A 7,808-nucleotide genomic window follows, 5' to 3' on the forward strand; every position below is an offset into this window, starting at 1 on the left:
CATTTAGGTCAATTTGATGAAAAATAAAAAATTTAAAGACCAAAAGTAACACAATAATAATTTAACGACTAAAAAAACTAAATTGATAAGTTGGGGACCAAAAAGTACATTGTTCCAATAAAATAAAATAAAATAAAATGGAAGTATCCAAAGATTCAATATTCAACCTACTGACCTACCAAAAGTTGAAAGAAACGTGAAATCTAAAATGATTAAAATTGATATTTGTCAAAATCTTAAAATATTGTAAAATTTGGGTTAAAATGTAAATCGATAAATCGTAAGAGGATATACAAATTTATATCCGTTTCGTTTTTCTTTTTGGAACGTAATCTAAGTCTAATAAGTAGCTTTATATGGATTATATAATAAGCAACTTTATAAACAATATAAATACTCATCACTCCTTACTCGGTTTCAACAAACACCCATGGATTCCTTTGTTCTATACTCCCTGCTCTCCGCCGTTTGTCTCTATTTTGTTTTTATTACCTTGAGGAAACCCAACCGTGTGCCGCTCCCTCCCGGTCCAAAACCATGGCCGATCATTGGCAACTTGCCGCATATGGGTCCTATGCTCACCAAGGTTTAGCCGCCATGGCCAAAGTCACGGTCCTCTCATGCACTTAAGGTTGGGGTTCGTGGATGTTGTGGTGGCGGCGTCCGCATCCGTGGCGGCTCAATTCTTGAAAGTCCATGACTCTAACTTCTCCAGTCGGCCGCCGAATGCCGGCGGCAAGTATGTGGCATATAACTATCACGACATTGTGTTTGCGCCGTATGGGCCGAGGTGGAGACTGCTACGTAAAATCAGCTCCGTTCATCTCTTCTCCGCCAAGGCTTTGGACGATTTTAGACCAGTTCGCCAGGTTTACTGGATCACTTTATATATATATTTCAGTTGGTATATCATAAGTTCCATACATTTAACTGACTATATTTCTGTTGGAATATAACAGGAGGAGGTAAGGGTGCTTGTAGGAGCTTTGGCAAGTGCAAAAACTAAGGTGAACTTGGGCCAACTTTTGCACTTGTGCAATGTGAATGCCCTTGGGCGAATGATGATGGGGCAAAGGTTGTTCGGAGACGGAAGCGGCAGTGTTAATCCGCAGGCGGATGAATTCAAGTCGATGGTGGTGGAGCTGTTGGAGTTGTCCGGCGTTTTCAACATCGGCGACTTTATTCCGGCACTGGAATCGTTGGATTTGCAAGGGGTGCAAGGTAAAATGAAGAAACTCCATAAGAAATTCGACATGTTCTTGAGTGACATTCTCGATGAACATAAAATCAAGATCGGAGGAGATGAAGGGAAAGTGAAGCACACAGATTTGTTAAGTAAATTGATCTGAGGATGCTGATGATGTTGAAGGTGGAAAACTCACCGATATTGAAATTAAAGCATTGCTTTTGGTACTCTTTCTAAAACTATCTTTCCCTCTCTCTTTTGTTTTCAATAATTTGCTATTATTAATAAAGATGTTAGTCTTTTCGTTGTGCAAAAAAAAAAATTATTTAGTTAGCTATTCAATTTATCGGTAGTAGGTTCAAATCACTGTCATTATTTTTCGTTTTCGTGAATAGTTATAAACTTATAATGACAAGAAATGCTATTAAGTTTACTTTAAAATTAAATCCAAAGAAAAATTGTACTCGAAATTATAAATATTATATGATAAAATTAATTGAACACAGTTATATTAATATTATTAACTTGTTTCGACATGATGATTGCAGAACATGTTCATAGCTGGAACCGAAACAACTCCAAGCACTGTTGAGTGGACAATGGCCGAGCTGATTCGGCATCCCATGATCATGGCGCGAGTTCATCAAGAGCTCGACTCAGTCGTGGGTCTAGACCGTCTCGTATCCGAACTGGACTTGCCTAATCTAACCTATCTCCAAGCCGTCATGAAAGAAACCTTCCGCCTCCACCCAGCTGCACCGATGTCTCTCCCTCGAATAGCGGCCGACAGCTGTGAGATCAACGGCTATCACATCCCAAAGGGTGCCACCCTTTTGGTCAACGTATGGGCCATTGGTCGTGACCCTAACGAGTGGAGCGACCCGCTTGAGTTTCGACCCGAGAGATTCTTACCCGGCGGCGAAAAGCCGAATGCTGACGTTAAGGGCAATGATTTTGAAATCATACCGTTTGGTGCCGGACGCAGAATATGTGCCGGAATGAGTTTGGGATTGCGCATGGTTCAACTGATGACGGCGGCATTAGTACATGCTTTCGATTGGGAACTGGCCGATGGATTATTGCCTGAGAAGCTAAACATGGAGGAAGGTCCTGGGTTGAGTTTACGTCGTATGGAGCCATTGATGGTGTATCCAAGGCCAAGGTTATCGAAGCATGCCTACTCAACGTGATCTTCTCATGGATCTTAATCGTAATTATGTATGGGACTGATGATTTGTTGAAGAGTTTTTATGAACAATGATGAATGCAATCATTTAATAAACTGAAACTCCCGGGCTATATAATAAGGGGGTAGCTGTTGTTTTGTAGTCAATTTTTATTTTGGTTTAATAAAAAAAATAAGTATTTAAATTATATTTTAAATTTAATATCTTAGTTCGAATTAGATTATTTCAATTTAAATTGGTTCTGGTTTAACATGTTTAGATGAACTCAGATAATTTTAATTTTTTATTAAATACATATTTTTCTTCAAATGAAATAATTAATTGAAGTTTTCTTAATCAGGTAGCAATTGAAATTAAGAAGTTAAGTACATATATTTAATTGAACAAAAAACATAAATACCAAATTAAACCAATAAATTAAATTCAAGTCTTATTTTGAATAATAGTGTTAAATTTAAATATTCCATTGGACAAAAAACTTCAGGCATCAAATTGAGTATTTATTTTATTTTATTTTATTTATAATTTTTTTATTTTTTAATTATATTTTTAAAAATATTATTATAATATTTTATAAGCAAAAATATCCCTGTATCTTCGTCATTCCAATCTCTATAAGAGACAACTATGTTGGGAAGGCACTGTGTGACCTTGGATCAAGTGTGAATCTAATGTCCAAGTCAATATTTTTAAAGCTTGGGATGGGAAATGTAAGACCCGCCTCTGTTATTTTGTAGCCGATCGATCTCATGTTCGTCCCGAGGGAAGGATCGAAGATGTCATAGTGAGGGTGGACAAATTTGTGTTCCCAGTCGACTTCTTTATACTTAATTACGAGGTTGATGCTAATGCACCCATAATTTTGGAGAGACCTTTCCTAGCCACAACTTGAATACTTATTGATTGTGAGAAGGGGTGAGCTTACTATGCGAGTAGCCGATCAAAGTGTGACCATGAATTTCTTTCATTCTCTTAGGTATGTGGATGATTCTGAAGAATGCTAGAGCATTTTGGAAACGGACTCAAAGATCGAAGAAGAAGCTGACCAACTTTGCAACAACAATTTCATCTAGCTGGATGATTATGAAAAGCTCTTGGAGGAGAACAATAAAGAGGAAGACGAAGAGTTCCCATTTGAGGTACAAGAGTTTAGCTTATTCTTAGCTAGACCAGGTACGAGTTTTGAACCCTTTGATTTCAATGAGTTTATTCCTCCTAAACCTTCATTACATCATACACCCAAATTAGAACTAAAAACTTTGCCACCGCATCTTAAGTATACTTACTTGGGTGATAATGAGACTTTCCCCGTGTTTATCTCCTCTAGCCTAAATCCTGACAAGGAACGAAGTTTGCTAAGTGTTTTGTCACAACATAAGAAAGCGTTAGGATGGATAATGATAGACTTAAAAGGGATAAGTTCGACCATTTGCATGCACAAGATTCTATAGGAAGAATATCATGGCAATTCCATAGAGCCACAAATAAGGCTAAACCCTGTCAGTCATGAAATAGATTATCAAGTGGCTTGTTACTGAAGTTATTTACTCGATATCCAATAGTTCATAGGTGAGCCTGATGCAATGCGTCCTCAAGAAAAAAGGCATGACAGTGGTGAGCAATGAAGATAATGATCTCCTACCTACGCGCACCGTCACCGGATAAAGGATTTGCATGGATTATCACAAAATTAACAAGGCTAACAAAAATGATCAATTCCCTATACCTTTCATTGATCAGATGCTTGATTGATTGGTAGGCAAAGCATACTATTGCTTTCTAGATGGATATTTGGGGTATAACCAAAATTGTTATTGCACCAGAGGACCAAGAAAAGACAACATTCACTTGTCTTTATGTCACTTATGCTTTTCGTAGGATGCCCTTTGGTCTATGCAACATTCCTACAACTTTTCAAAGATGAATGCAAGCCATTTTCTCTGACATGGTTGAAGATTTCCTAGTAATGTTCATGGACGATTTCTCAGTCTTGGGAGACAACTTTGAAAAATGGCTTGGCAATCCGAAGAAGGTTCTCAAGCGATGTAAAAAGGCTGACCTTGTATTAAATTGGGGAAAATGTCACTTTATGGTGGCTGAAGGCATTGTGTTGGGCCAAAAAAATCTCACACAAGGGTATTGAGGTGGATAGATCCAAGATCGAGAATTTACCCCCACCAACTACTGTCAAGTGTATTAGAAGTTTCCTTGGGCTCGCAGGTTTTTATAGGAGGCTCATTAAGGACTTCTCCAAAATTTCCAAGCCCTTGTGTACCTTGCTTCAACAACACAACCTTTTGTGTTCGACAAATTCTGCCATGGAACATTCACAGAGCTGCAGTAGAGCCTTATTTCAACGCCTATTGTTGGTCCCCCCCAATTGGACATTGTCATTGGAGTTGTTGTGCGACGTAAGTGACTACATAGTGGGAGAAATGTTGGGATAAATCTGAGGTAAAAATCTTTCATGCTATCTATTATGCTGGCCACACCTTGAATGATGTACAACTTAACTATACCACCACTGAGAAAAAATTACTTGTCGTGATATTTGTATTTGATAAGTTTAGGGCATACTTGTTAGGCACCAAACTCATTTTCACATTGATCACTCAACTATAAAATACATAGTGAATAAGAAAGATGTGTCCCTAAAGAGGAGAAAAAGATATTTTATATCATTGTCACACAGGTTCATGTGGTGGCCACTTTGGAGGTGCAAAAACTGCTGCAAAGGTCCTTCAATCAAGCTTCTATTGGCCTACTCATTTCAAAGTTACCCATGCATTTTACAAGGCTTACGATCGATGCCAACGCACAGGAAATATCTTAAGGCAACATGAAATGCCATTGTAAAATATCTTGAAGATAAAGCTTTTTGACGTGTGGGCCATAAACTTCATAGGGCCCTTCCCATATTATTTTGGAGCTTTATATATATTATTAATGGTAGACTATGTGTCCAAGTGGGTTGAAGCAATTATGACGCTAAGAAATGATTCAAAGACCATACTTAAGTTCTTTCACAAGTATATTTTCACAATATTTGGCGCACCAAGAGCTATCATCGATGATGAGGGCACCTACTTTGATAACAAGCTGATTGCCAAGGCATTGCAAAGATATGGGGTGTGACACAAAATTGCCACGACATATCACCCTCAAACCAATGGGCAAGTAGAAGTCTCCAATCGTGAGATCAAGTAGATTTTGGAAAAGGTGGCGAATCCCAGAAGGAAGGATTGGTCACTGAAGCTTGACGAAGCACTGTAGGCCTAGCATACCGTATTCAAGACACCGTTAGGGATATCCCCATTTAAGTCAGTTTATAGAAATACGTGCATCTCCCGGTTGAGTTAGATCATAAAGCTTATTGAGCCATCAAGAGACTCAATTTTGATGCCCAATTATTTGGTGAAAGAATACTATTGGAGCTCAATGAGATGGAGGAGTTCAGGGCGTAGGCGTATGAAAATGCCAAGATATATAAAGAAAAAAACTAAGAAGTGGCATGATCAAACCATTTTGCCACGACATTTTCACATTGGTCAACAAGTGTTCCTTTATAACTCGAGATTGAAGTTCTTCCCAGGTAATCTCAAGTCAAGGTGGTCCGAACCATTCGAAGTACACCAGGTATATCCCCATAGAGCTGTGGACATCAAAAACCTTGATGATGGGACAATTTTCAAAGTAAATGGCCAATGCTTAAAAGTTCACACTGAAGCTCCCATTGTACGCGACAAGCCGATACTCTATTTGCAGGATGAATGAGTTTTAAGATGCTTTGACATTTTGTTTTTGTTTTCGTTCATAAATAACATGTCTTTGTTTATTTTATTTATTTTTCCTTATTTTATTTTGCCCATGCAATTGCAGTTGAAAAGGATGCGAGGATGAAAGGAGGACAAAAAACCTATTTTATTGGTTTTGGGCGGCAAAAAGATAAAAAATAGGGATAAATTATTTTAATTTTCAAAACCTTTTTTTCTTTCACTTTTTATTTAATTTTTCTCCTTTCACCTTTTTCCATTCTGTTGAAAACATTTTGTTGTTTCGATATAACAAATTAAATTAAAAGAATTTTAATTTTGAAAATGATTTTTCTATGCATATTCGATATATTAAATCGAATATCAAAATATTACTCAAAAGTATTTCAAAGTTCATTTTAAATCCTTACTCAAGTGTAAAATTAAGTTTTAATCTTAAAATAATTCAAAACGATTTTACAAAATATTTTGAACCATTTCAAAGCCAAAAATTCCAGATTGCTCAGAGGGAACCGATTCCCCCCCAAGGGGGTACCGATTCCCCCTGAATAGGTTTGGCTCTGAGAATTCCAGTATGCTCGGAGGGAACCGATTCCCCCCTGTTCAACGATTGAAATATTTGAAATTTACACTTATGGAACCGATTCCCCCCACGCTCCAAGCAGAAATATTAATTGTTTTCACACTTAAACGGCTCCAATAACTTCATTAATGATCCCCAACGTTCAGAAGTGATTCAAGGTGTATTTAAGCAAGCTTAGAAGCCATTTGATTAAAAACAAGAAACATAAAGCAACTAGAATCAAGAGAGAATCAAAGAGAAAGCATCAAACCTCAAGTTTGAGCATTTCAAGCCTATTTTTCATTCAATATTCATTTTGCTTTCAAGAACACTTATTGTGCTCAATTATATTTATTCTTGAGTGTTCTTTCTTTGTTCTAGAATTGTGCAAACATATTTTCCTTGTGAGGTTTTTCTTGTAAGTTTGCAAATTTGTAATATTCTCTTTGAGAAAAGAGTGTTCTCAAGAATTGAGGTATATTCTTGAGGGAGTTGTAAGGTTATCTCTTTGGCCTCAAAAGAAAGAACAAATTAGTGAATTTGTTGGAAAATCCTTAGTGTGGATAGCTAAGGTAGTGGACGCAGACTTTGGTTGATAAAGTCGAACCACTCTAAATCGCTGTGCAATAACTTTCAATTTTCTGCCAAAGCTTCCACAAAATTTTAATTGCCAATTCACCCCCTCTTGGTCGATTCCGTCAATCGATTAACTCAACAATTGGCATCAAAATCCTAACTCATTTGAAGGTTTAATCACCTCTTGAGTCGATTCGGGAAGATTTACATCGATCTTCAAAGTCATCAATGGCCTCTACTTCAAACTTCGACTCCGATCACGATTCGATGCCCGTCAACAAGCCTCATTTCTTCAATGGGGCTAACTATGCCTATTGAAAAATAGGATGATGTTACTTCATTCAAGTAAGTGACATGGGAGCATGGAATGTCGTAGAAGAAGGATTCATCAAGTCTCTCACTCATCCAAGATTGTGGAGTGAAGGAGAGACAAAAATGTTCCAGCTCAACTCCAAAGCCATCCATATCATATTTTGTGCTCTTGGACCAGATGAATACGGAAGAGTTTTATCTTGTACAACCGC

At 37.5% G+C, this 7,808-nt stretch overlaps 1 pseudogene; it reads left to right on the top strand.

Moving 5' to 3' along the window:
* Nucleotides 1-423: 423 nt before the first annotated feature.
* On the top strand, nucleotides 424-2,469 carry LOC120122017 (annotated as a pseudogene).
* Nucleotides 2,470-7,808: the final 5,339 nt, after the last annotated feature.

Source organism: Hibiscus syriacus, unplaced genomic scaffold, assembly GCF_006381635.1.
Source record: "Hibiscus syriacus cultivar Baekdansim isolate YM2019G1 unplaced genomic scaffold, ASM638163v2 tig00110384_pilon, whole genome shotgun sequence".
NCBI classification, from domain to species: domain Eukaryota; kingdom Viridiplantae; phylum Streptophyta; class Magnoliopsida; order Malvales; family Malvaceae; genus Hibiscus; species Hibiscus syriacus.